Source organism: Nicotiana attenuata, unplaced genomic scaffold, assembly GCF_001879085.1.
Source record: "Nicotiana attenuata strain UT unplaced genomic scaffold, NIATTr2, whole genome shotgun sequence".
Classification (NCBI taxonomy): Eukaryota; Viridiplantae; Streptophyta; class Magnoliopsida; order Solanales; family Solanaceae; genus Nicotiana; species Nicotiana attenuata.
In genome coordinates this window covers 362,923-376,028 of record NW_017670766.1, presented here as the reverse complement: position 1 = coordinate 376,028, position 13,106 = coordinate 362,923, and positions in this window count along the sequence as shown.

Genomic DNA, 13,106 nt, shown 5'->3' with positions numbered 1-13,106 from the left:
TGTCAATTATTCCATGAACTTCCTTCATGATTAAATTCTGGATTTAAGGTAAGTATTTTACCGTATTTTTCTCTTTTATTCTATACTTTGATTTTAAATACAAGCAAAGACAACAAAGTTTGATTATAACTCTAATGGAGTTTGTAAGAAATTATAACCACCTGAAGTGGTAAAATTTCTATGCCTCGCCATGATCAAATTCATGTATGATTGTGGGCAAAGAATTGAAAACCCGTCCCATTGAATTTGCTCCATTCTCATTCCCTTAAGAGAATGTGATAGCAGTATGTGATAAGTCTGAAAGAAGACAAAATTATTACTATGAATGTATCAATGGATATGGACGTGGCAATAGACGAAATTATAATCGTCATCATTTGTGGTAATGAGAACAATAAGGATTCTCAAAATAATCTTTCACTCTGTGAAAAATATTTGTCATCGATTTGACATGAGATTTTGTAAAGCACATATAGATGATTATGGTCCATTCATGATGTGAATGTGACAACATCTGATTTATGAATACATATTCATTCTTCAAAGAATATGAACGTGCTAGTGGTAGTGAATATACCGCACTCACCTCTAAAAGGAGGTTTGAGATGATATAAGAAAATAATGTCATTATTATGGCATGAATGGTCATTGGTCACGTACCTATTGTACGCCAAAATATTTTGGCATTGTGATTGTTAAAAGACAACGGTAATGCAAGAAACAGATCTTGCATATAATTTTGACCATAACCATAATGGTATAACTTTCTCTTTAAAAGAGATATTCACCATATGGATGTTGATAAATATGTGGTACTACAAAATTAATTGAGAACTCTGCAAGAGCCAATTATACTATTTTGGAGAAACACAATTGATTACCAATAAGGTATTGTGTTGTAGTAAGTCTCAAAGAAACTTATTCAGTTTCCAAAGTATACGCAAAAACGGTTGATTATATTGAGACTATAAATAAAGGAAAGATTTAATATCTTCTATTACTACAACTTGTAGCGGGGTAATATGTATGTGAAAAGCTACCCGCTTTAATCTCCAGTTTGTACTACACAAATAAAAGAATACCACACCAAAGTGGATGTTTATTGATATAAAAATCCATATCATAATAAACTTGGAGTTTAATGATAATTGCACACGTCATGGTGTAAACCTGAAGTTTATCAATATTGATAAATTATTCAGTTGGCATAATTGGTTTAGCCATGATAATTTAAGTATGATGTGCAAAAATAAAAGAGAATTCACATGGGTAAATATTAAAGAACTAGAAAGTTCTTTACGAATTCTCTTATGTTGCATGTTCTCATTAATTAATATGCCAATTAAAATTGGGATTGAATCCCATGAATGCTGAAAATATCAAAGGTGAATATGGGCCCATTCACCTGCCATGTATACCACATAAGGTGCATCTATGAGATGGTTACATGTGCGATTATTAATAACCCGCAACATGATGTTTTGCGAGGTAACTTGCTCAATATTTTAATTTCGAGCATAATTTCCATATTTTCTATTCAAGATGTTCATCTTGATAAGTTGGTTTACATCCCAGTTGGTTTAGCAAAATAATTTATTGAGTGCCTCCACTTAATAGCTAAACTATTGCTTATGAGAACAAAGTTATCTATATCAGTTTGATATACGTTATATACGAAAGTATATTATTTTCTCCCCTCACGAGTGGTTCAGGGTCAGGAACCAAATAATTCCATCTTATTATAATTGATGTGCGGTGTATATTTTGACTAACATCATAACGCACAAAGATGGGTTCTCAAAGTTGAGGAAACAAGTTAGTTTTTCTAACATGAGGGGGAGACATGATAAACAGTTGAGAAAAAGTTACGTGGAATGAATTATCATTTGTACATATAGATCCTCGAATAAAATAATATGAACTTGAAGTTCATAAAAGGATAATTCATGTGCAATTTATTGCAAAACATGCCAGACGCATTTGCTGACCCAAAGAAAGTAACTATATTCTCATTGCAAATGCTTATATTAAGTCCTAGAAGGACAAAGTCTATGGTACGCTTATAGCATACAGACAAATCGGTTTCAAATAAAACTTCTTGATAAAGAAGATGAGCAAATGATCAAAATGATCATAATAAAGGAGGCAAGTGATCTAGAAGATCACATGACATAACACTTCATAAAATCTCAAGAGAGATTCAGGTACCTGAAAATATGAATGAAGAGATCTCTATGTTATGTCTTTATGAAAAATAAGGAGGTTGGAACCGATATAAAATGTTCGTCGACGACATCTATGATAGCGCTAAGTATAGATGAGGATCTTAAATCTAGAGAAACAATTCAAATAGAATTGGTTTCATATGAAAGCCATGTAGCTTTGAACATGTAGTTCAAACACTTGAAAGTATAAAGTCAATGGTATGTGCAATCAATTTTCGATATCTTATATGTCTAGCATGACATGAAAACTTGATATGCATCTAAAGTCTATTATATGGCTTATATGACTTAACAATCCCTGAAGGATTTAAATTGCTTAAAGCATATAAAATTCATGGTCATGAAGTACTACATCCTCAGTGCAATTTGTGCACACATGTATCTTGCTATAATTATATGCATGATAATATGATAGCAAGAGTTTTCACCTCTATGTGAAGATATTGAACTGACGATTCCAACAAGATCATATGAAGACAATTCATCTCTATCAAGAATGATGATTTCAAGGTGCAATATATTCATTCAAGTTAATACGGCTGATTTGTTCATCAAATCTCTACCAAAGATCTTTTGAAGATGGTGCACAAGATTGGAATGCAAATGCTTAAAGATGTGAATTGATGCTCTCATCAGGGGGAGTTAATATGCGTTGTACTCTTTTTCCCTTACAAGGTTTTGTCCCACTGGGTTTTCCTTGCAAGGTTTTTAACGAGGCAACCGAAAGGCGTATTATTAGATATGTGTACTCTTTTTCCTTCTCTAGAATTTTTTTCCCACTGGGTTTTATTTTAGTTAAGGTTTTAACGAGGCACATTATCTGTTGAATAGACATTCAAGGGGGAGTGTTATAAATAGAATTTTATTTATGGTGAATGTCTATATTTAGAGAGATCCTAGGGTTTATTACTTGGTGGCTAAGTCACCCTCTCCCTATAAATAGAGGGTTCTATTCCATTGTAATTCATCCCAAATCAATAAGAATTCTCTCCCTCTACTTTTCTCTGTAATACTCTTCTTCTTCTTTTATTATTTCATAACAATTATATTATATTAGCCGTGTTATAAATAGAATTTTATTTATGGTGAATGTCTATATTAGAGAGATTCTAGGGTTTATTACTTGGTGGCTAAGTCAACCTCTCCCTATAAATAGAGGGTTCTATTCCATTGTAATTCATCCCAAAATTCAATAAGAATTCTCTCCCTCTACTTTTCTCTGCAATACTCTTGTTCTTCTTTTATTATTTTATAACACGTTATCAGCACGAGACTCTAACCAATTGAGTAGAAGATTTGGGATTGAGCATAATGATTGTCAATTATTCCATGAACTTCCTTCATGATTAAATTCTGGATTTAAGGTAAGTATTTTACCGTATTTTTCTCTTTTATTCTATACTTTGATTTTAAATACAAGCAAAGACAACAAAGTTTGATTATAACTCTAATGGAGTAAGAAATTATAACCACCTGAAGTGGTAAAAATTTCTATGTTCTTGCCATGATCAAATTCATGTATGATTATGGGCACAAAAAGTGGAAACCCGTCCCATTGAATTTGCTCCATTCTCATTCCTTTAAAAGAATGTGATAGCAGTGTGTGATAAGTCTGAAAGAAGACAAAATTATCACTATGAATGTATCAATGGATGTGGACGTGGCAATAGACGAAATTATAATCGTCATCATTGTGATAATGAGAATAATAAGGATTCTCAAAATAATCCCCCACTTGTGAAAGTAATATTTGTCATTGATTTGACATGAGATTTTATAAAGCACATACAAATGATTATGGTCTATTCATGATGTGAATGTGACAACAACTGATTTATGAATACATATTCATTCTTGGAATAATATGAACGTGCTAGTGGTAGTGAATATACCACACTCACCTCTAGAAGGAGGTTTGAGATGATATAAGAAAATAATGTCATTATTATGGCATGAACCAATGTACCTATTGTACGCCAAAATATTTTGGCATTGTGATTATTAAAAGACAACGGTAATGCAAGAAACAGATCTTGCATATAATTTTAACCATAACCATAATGGTATAACTTTCTCTTTAAAAGAGATATTTACCATATGGGTGTTGATGAATATGTGGTACTACAAAATTAATTGAGAACTCTGCAAGAGCCAATTATACTATTTTGGAGAAACACAATTAATTATCAATAAGGTATTGTGTTGTAGTAAGTCTCAATGAAACTTATTCAGTTTCCAAAGTATACGCGAAAGCGGTTGATTATATTGAGACTATAAATAAAGGAAAGATTTAATATCTTCTATTACTACAACTTGTAGCGGGGTAATATGTATGTGAAAAGCTACCCGCTTTATTCTCCAATTTGTACTACATAAATAAAAGAATACCACAATGAAGTGGATATTTATTGATACAAAAACCCATATCATAATAAACTTGGAGTTTATTCATAATTGCACACATCATGGTGTAAACCTGAAGTTTATCAATATTGATAATTTATCCAGTTGGCATAATTGATTTAGCCATGTTAATTCAAGTATGCTGTGCAAAAATAAAAGAGAATTCACATGGTAAATATTAAAGAACTAGAAAGTTCTTTACGAATTCTCTTACATTGCTTGTTCTCATTAATTAATAGACCAATTAAAATTGGGATTGAATCCCATGAATGCTGGAAATAACAAAGGTGAATATGGGCCCATTCACCTGCCATGTATACCACATAAGATGCATATATGAGATGGTCACATGTGCAATTATTATTGACCCGCAACCTGGTGTTTGCGAGGTAATTACTTGCTCAATAATTTAATATAGAGCATAATTTCCAGATTTTTTATTCAAGACAATTCTTCTTGATAAGTTGGTTTACATCACAGTTGGTTTAGCAAAATGATTTATTGAGTGCCTCCACTTAATAGCTAAACTATTGCTTATGACAACAAAGTAATAAATATCAATTTGATATACGTTATATACGAAAGTATATTCTTTTCTCCCCTCACAAGTGGTTCAGGGTCAGGAACCAAATAATTGATGTGTGGTGTATATTTTGATTAACATCATAACGCACAAAGGTGGTTTCTCAAAGTTGAGGTAACATGTTAGTTTTTCTAACATGAGGGGGAGACATGATAAACAGTTGAGAAAAAGTTACATGGAATGAATTATCATTTATACACCTAGATCCTCGAATAAGATAATATGAACTTGAAGTTCATAAAAGGATAATTCATTTACAATATATTGCAAAGCATGCCAAACGCATTTGCTGACCCAAAGAAAGTAACTATATTCTCATTGCAAATGCTCCTATTAAGTCCTAGAAGGACAAAGTCTATGGTACGCTTACAGCGTATAGACAAATCGGTTTCAAATATACTTCTTGATAAAGAAGATGAGCAAATGATCATAATAAAGGAGGCAAGTGATCTAGAAGATCACATGACATAACACTTCATAAAATCTCATGAGAGATTCAGGTACCTGAATATATGAATAAAGAGATCTCTATGTTATGTCTTTATAAGAAAAATAAAGAGGTTGGAACCGATATAAAATGTTCGTCGACGACATCGATAATAGCGCTAAATATATATGAGGATCTTAAGTCTGAAGAAACAATTCAAGTAGAATTTGGTTTCATATGAAGAAATGTAGTTTTGGACATGTAGTTTAAACACTTGAAAGTATAAAGTCAATGGTATGTGCAATCAGTTTTCGATATCTTATATGTCTAGCATGACATGAAAACTTGATATGCATCTAAAGTCTATTATATGGCTTATATGACTTAACAATCCCTGAAGGATTTAAATTGCTTAAAGCATATAGAATTCATGGTCATGAAGTACTACATCCTCAATGCAATTTGTGCACAAATGTATCTTGCTATAACTATATGCATGATAATATGATAGCAAGAGTTTTCACCTCTATGTGAAGATATTGAATTGACGATTCCGACAAGATCATATGAAGACAATACATCTATTAGGGATGATGATTTCAAGGTGAAACAAATTCGTTTAAGTTAATATGGCTGACTTGTTCATCAAATCTCTACCAAAGATCTTTTGAAGATGGTGCACAAGATTAGAATGCAAATGCTCAAGGATGTGAATTAATGCTCTCATCAGGGGGAGTTAATGCGCGTTGCACTCTTTTTCCCTTACAAGGTTTTGTCCCACTGGGTTTTCCTTGCAAGGTTTTTAACGAGACAACCAAAAGGCGTATTGTAGATATGTGTACTCTTTTTCTTTCTCTAGAATTTTTTTCCCACTGGGTTTTATTTTAGTTAAGGTTTTAACGAGGCATATTATCTGTTGAATAGACATTCAAGGGGGAGTGTTATAAATAGAATTTTATTTATGGTGAATGTCTATATTTAGAGAGATTCTAGGGTTTATTACTTGGTGGCTAAGTCAACCTCTCCCTATAAATAGAGGGTTCTATTCCATTGTAATTCATCCCAAAATTCAATAAGAATTCTCTCCCTCTACTTTTCTCTGCAATACTCTTGTTCTTCTTTTATTATTTTATAACAAGCCGGCTATTTTTTATTTAATTCTTCTTTATTTAAGACTTATTAAGGCTTTTTCATTAGTTGAAGAATCTAGTGCATTAAGAAAATTGCTGCATATAAAGTTCAAGAGAGTAAGTATATCTTAATTAAGCGATGCCAAAATGGCTTGGTTTTCTTCTATGTGCCCCCCCCCCCCCCCCCACCCTCTTAAAGTATGATTTGATATTAATAAGGGAAATAGAGATCAATAATAGTCTGTATTCTACGTGAGAAGGAGATGGATATTATACAAAACCCATCACTATCAACGGATTATGGAGAGGATTGAAACAAACAAAGTTGTAGGAAACGTGTGGCATCTTGATTTGAAAGTATCTAAACAATATCTTTCATCATTCTCACTTTTTATAAATCAAGTGGCCTACCAATTTGTCCCCCTAAATTTGTGGAAATAAAACCATTATACGTATTTTGTATACTTATTTTTTAAAAATCATGGAATAATGATTTTAAAACAGAATTCAATTAAGATTTTCATATTCCTTTCTCCTCTTTTTTCTTGGAAATAATTGCCACAAAAGACTTAAAAGATCAGTTCTATAGAGTGGTGATAAGACCAACTGTATTGAAAAAAAAAACTGAATTTATAATTGAAGATGACGTGGCATGATACGTAAACTGGTCAAATGGTCAAAACATGATGAGCAATTAAGAGGCACGGAAGATATCAGATACGAGGAGAAGAAAGTTAAATAGGCACGAGATGCTATTCAAATGATACGAGTCTCGTATCTATTTAACTTAATTAAAGCCAGGAGGTCAGAAGGAATTGAAGATATGAATCTGATGGCATAAAGGAGTATAAATTCAGTATTAAATGTCAAATACGTTAGCGAATCAATATTGATTAGGAATGATTGTGTAACGTTTCATTTAATGTCATTTAATGCTCATAATTGCCTCTTTAAGGCTAAGGCATTATACCTTTTCCTAGAAAAATCAACTATAAAAGGAGGAGGTCTCATCATTTGTAAAAAAAGGAGAGATCATTGAGATTACTTTGAAATACGAACTTATTTACTGCTTTATTATCTTCAAAAATTTCTTATTCTTTTCGTCTCCTGATTATCAGTAACCCGATTTTTCTTCTTAATTTCTAGTTTTAACCGAAATTCTATTTTTTTGGTTAAACAAATTGGTTCCGTTACCGAGAATCTGATAATCAAGCATATCTCAGCATATCTCAATCTAATTTTCTTGATTGCATCAATCATGTCGAACAACAATGACAACACTCAAGGAAACCCAGAAATTCAGACAGTCCAACAACTTCAGGGAGATTCCCCACAAGGATCTCCACAAGATTCTCCACGAGGCTCCCCACGACGATCTCGTGAAGGCACTCCTGATGGATCTTATACAGATGGACAGGCTCAATTCGAAAACGTTGAAACCATAAATGAGGCTCTGCAAAAACTTATTGCCTCTCAAGTCAATAACGCTCTCCAAGCTTTTGTTCGCCAATTGCCTGCTGTCCCACCCACATCTGCTCCAAACAACAACACTTTGGAGAATCCTCGTTCAGGATTGATTAATTCTGGCAGCGGTGGAACCCCTAGTGAAACACAAGAGAGAGACCCAGGTAATCCAGTTAATTCTGATTTACAAAGTCTAGTACTAACTTTGCAGAAACAGCTTAAGGAGCAAAATGAACGCATAGAGCAAATACCTGGAGTACCGCCCGTGATCAAGGGTGTGGATATAGATAAATATTCCCAACAACCATGGAAGCCAAGCGCTGCTCCCCTTCCAATTCCAAAGAAGTTTAAGATGCCTGATATTCCAAAGTATGATGGTACATCAGACCCACGAGATCACGTTACTGCATTCACAACAGGTGTCAAGGGCAATGATTTGACTAAGCAAGAAATCGAGTCGGTCTTGGTCAAAAAATTCGGTGAAACACTCACTAAAGGAGCCCTAACATGGTATTCTCTTTTACCTGAAAATTCTATAAATTCGTTTGCTGAGCTTGCAGATTTATTTATCAAAGCACACTCGGGAGCTCAAAAAGTTGAAAAGCGAATGGAAGATATCTTCAAAATCAAGCAAGGAGACTCAGAGTTGCTTAGAGAGTTCGTAGATAGATTTCAACGGGAAAGAATGACGCTGCCACGAGTACCTGACAATTGGGCAGCCATAGCCTTTGCTAGTAATTTAAATGAGAAGAGTTCAGAAGCCACGAGGCGACTCAAAGAAAGCCTTCGTGAATTCCCAGCAACAACGTGGAATGATGTCTACAACAGATACAGCACAAAGATGAGGATTGAAGAAGACATTATTTTACGACATAAAATAGAAGAAAAGGTAAGCTCAAGGTGTGTGGAAAATGAAAAGNTGTCAAAGTTGTGGCATACAAAACATGTGTATTCCTATATCTTTCATCGTATTATAACACCATTATGAAGTTGAGACGTCTTCTTCATTAAGTGTCGATATATATAAAAGGGACCTCTTTTATAAACTTCATGTTAATAAGTCATGAGAAGAATCATAAAGCATTTTCAAAGTTTAAAAATGCTAAATTATTCTATAAGTCCTAAATAGATAAGAAAAAGGCAAGAATAGAACATATTGAAGTACCAAGAAAACTTCTTGCAAAATGTTTTTACAAGTGCCCCATTATGATAACTGGGGACTTAACCAAAAAAAAATCCCTTAAAAAGGTCAAGGGATAAAACCACCAATTAATAAAAAAACAACAAAGGAGTGAAATATTCAACTTGTCACTAAAGGGGTTGGAACTTCTGAAGTTGCAATATCAACTTCACTTTTAGGAGCAGCTGTAGGCACGGTAGCAATTTCTGAGGAAGTAGCGACAGTTGGGCTTGAAGTGTTTAAGTCACCGAGGGAAGCAAGAGTCACGGGAGCTTCAGCTTCCACGGACTGTATAAGTGAAGTTTCACCCTCGGGAGCTGGAATTGTAACATTTTCAACTTCAACAGAAGCGGCTCCTTCATTTAAAGGTTCCTCAGCCACGGGAGTTTCATCTGCTGGAGAAGGAAAGTCAAGTTGTTGTTGAGTCATTTCAATGGTTCTCAAAACCTTGGCCAATTCCGATTCTAAGTCAAAGTTTTCTTGACTGGCCTCAGTTAAGGCATCACAGCGGGAGTTTAGAAAGGCCCAACTCACCTCTGTGTTAAAGTTCTCCTCAAGAAGCTCATAATCCCTTTCCCATGAGGCAAGATCATTTTTTAACATTTGATTTTCAGCCAAAGTGGAATCAAGGGTAGCTTCAAGGGAGGCACGAGAATCCTCTAAGGCACGAACCTTATCAGAGGAAATTTGCAAGTCAGCCTGAGCCTGAGACAAGTTTTGAACTAGCTCTCCCGCATACTCCTCTTTCTTGCTCAACAATACCTTAAGTTCTCTAATCTCTTCGCTTGACTTTGATAATTGTTCTGAAAAAGAACATTCAAGGCGCTCTTTATCCTTCTCAGCTTTACTAGAAGAAGCCTTGGCCCCCGCTAATTCAGAAGTCAGAATTTGCTTTTGCTGTTCCAGGTCACGTTTATTCTCTTGCAAATCTTTTATCTTTTTCTGAGCATTTTTAAACTGCTCTTTCCAATTGGTTGCCTCAAGCTGGGCTTCTCTAGCTATCCTCTCAGCCTCAAGAAAAGTCTGATCAGACTCGCGAGCCTTCTTTTTTAAGAGGGAAATTCTTCCCATCAATTCCGCACCAATGAGGTTAGCCTACAAAAACAACTCATGAAAGTTAGAATTAAAAAGAAAGAATTTATTAAAGAGTAAAGGGAGAGTACCTTCAATGTACAATGAACTATATCATTCATCAAAGTTAGACAACTGTGACTGTCCATCTTCTTTTTCTCAATATCCCCAATTAAGGGTTCAAGCCAAACATCTGCTCTACCAGACTTCCTTAAAAGACTGCTATTAGCAGGAACCTCAAGTGTTACACTCCTCATAGCCATGCTTCTGCTACTAGAACCCTCCTCTGCATAATGAGTAGAGGAAGGGGGAACTATAGAAGGAGGAACGGTAGAAGAGGTGAAAATAGTAGTAGTCGAAGGAGTCGAGGCAGGTAAGGGAGCAGAAATTGACAAAGAGGCAGGAACAGACAAAGTGGGTAAGGAAACACTTGAAATTAGAGGAGGAGGAACAGAAAGAACAGGAACGGAAGATGAAAGAGGAATTTCATCTAAAACCGGACCTAATTCACCACTTTCGAAGCCCTCAATAAAGAGGCGATGAGTGGATTCAGGGGAGTCCCTTGGAATGGTTTCTTCATCGGAGGTAATAGTAACGGGTTCGGAGATACGAGCGGGAGAGATTTCAGTTTCATCCTCAGAAACAATGCGCCTCCTGGTTCTAGGACGAGCTGTCAAAGAGGTATCTTCATCTTCATCAACGTCAGAATCCTCTTCAACCACTTTCCTCTTTGACAGCGTGGCTTGTGTTCTTTCCAAAGCAAGAGGAGTACTGGAAGAAGCTCGAAGGGTGATAGCTACTTCAGCCGACATCCCTCGAATAGCAAATCCTGACAATAAGAAGGATAAAAAGTTAAAAGAGGGGAAAAGAATTTAACACACGAGAAGCAAAAAGGGATGTATACCGTGAGTTTTCACTTTCCAACCATGTTTGTTGGAAATAGATTTCCAAGTTCGTGCCTCCATAGGCACGGCTTTCAAGACAGCATCTACCCAACCACGGAAATTAGGAACGGGTTCCACATCTCCCATGGTTGCTACAAAAAAGCAAAGGAATAATAATAAAATTAGAAGAGAAGTTGAAATAACGAAAGCAGATACGGCAAGGAAGAAAATAATTACGTGCAAAGTTCCATTTCTCAGGAAAAGGAATATTTGATTCATCCACCAAATCAATTGTGGGAACAGCAACAAACCGGGTGTACCAGCCACGGTCGTTATTATCTTCAGGGTTAACCAAAACCCTCTTACTTCTTGCAGTTAAGGTAAAAACACCATTGCGGAATAGCTTGGGGTGATAAAGATGAATTAGATGAGGGAAAGTAAAGTCGACATCAGCTTTGGTTGACATATACCTCAAACAAGCTACTGCTCTCCATACGAGAGGACCAACTTGAGCCAAACAAATTTTGAAAAAACGACAGAAATCAAGTATGACTGGATCAATAGCAGGAATAAATCCCAAAGTAAAGGGGATAAGTGTAAACGAAAGAAAAGCCAACCCTATAAGAAGATATTCTTTGGTGTGGGGTAGGAATAACTATGTGGGTGTCATCTCTCCAACGACAGTCTCTTCGAACAATTTGAATCAAAGGTTCAGTAATTAAAGAGGGATATTTATCAGCTCTCTCTAATTTAATCACTTGGTCACGAAGGGATTCTTTGTCATGTTCGAAAGATAAATCTGTTGGCACAATTTCTTCAACCAGAGGCTCTTGGTTAGACTCAGAAGATTCTTTTCCCTTTGAAGTGGATCTGTTAGAAAGAGAGCCTCTAGAGATATTGCCAGAACTAGAAGAAGGAGTGATAGAACCAGAGGTACCACCACGAACCGACCCTGTACCACGAAGCACACCTCCTCTACCTCTTCTATATCTAGCAGGAGCATTGGGGAAACTATCAAGAATTGGAACTCTTTTAGGGTTAGGATTCGAAGACGACATAGTGAGAAGATATGAACATAAGATATGAACTGAAGAAGAAGTGAACGAGAATAAATAGCAAGAAATTTGGTAAAAAGCTTGTGAAGAAGAAGACAAAGGAAAAAGGGGGCAAGTTTATATATAAACTCAACCGTCGATAATTAAGAAGTGTAATGATGGAAAGCCTATAATAAAGGCAACTATCACTTCGTGAATAGTGGAGTTAAAAAAGCCTTAGAAAAAGGCTGCAAAATCGCAGAACTAATGAGAAGGTGACACGTATATGGTGCATTAAATAGAAGAGACAATTGAAGCGTCGACACTGTCATAGCATTGATTAGGAAAAAATTCCCTTTTTAGTGAAGATCCACTTCCCAAATATTTAATTGATAAATAAATGGAAAGTGGGGGGACTATCTGTATTGAAAAAAAAAACTGAATTTATAATTGAAGATGACGTGGCATGACACGTAGACTGGTCAAATGGTCAAAACATGATGAGCAATTAAGAGGCACGGGAGATATCAGATACGAGGAGAAGAAAGTTAAATAGGCACGAGATGCTATTCAAATGATACGAGTCTCGTATCTATTTAACTTAATTAAAGCCAGGAGGTCAGAAGGAATTGAAGATATGAATCTGATGGCATAAAGGAGTCTAAATTCAGTACTAAATGTCAAATACGTTAGCGAATCAGTATT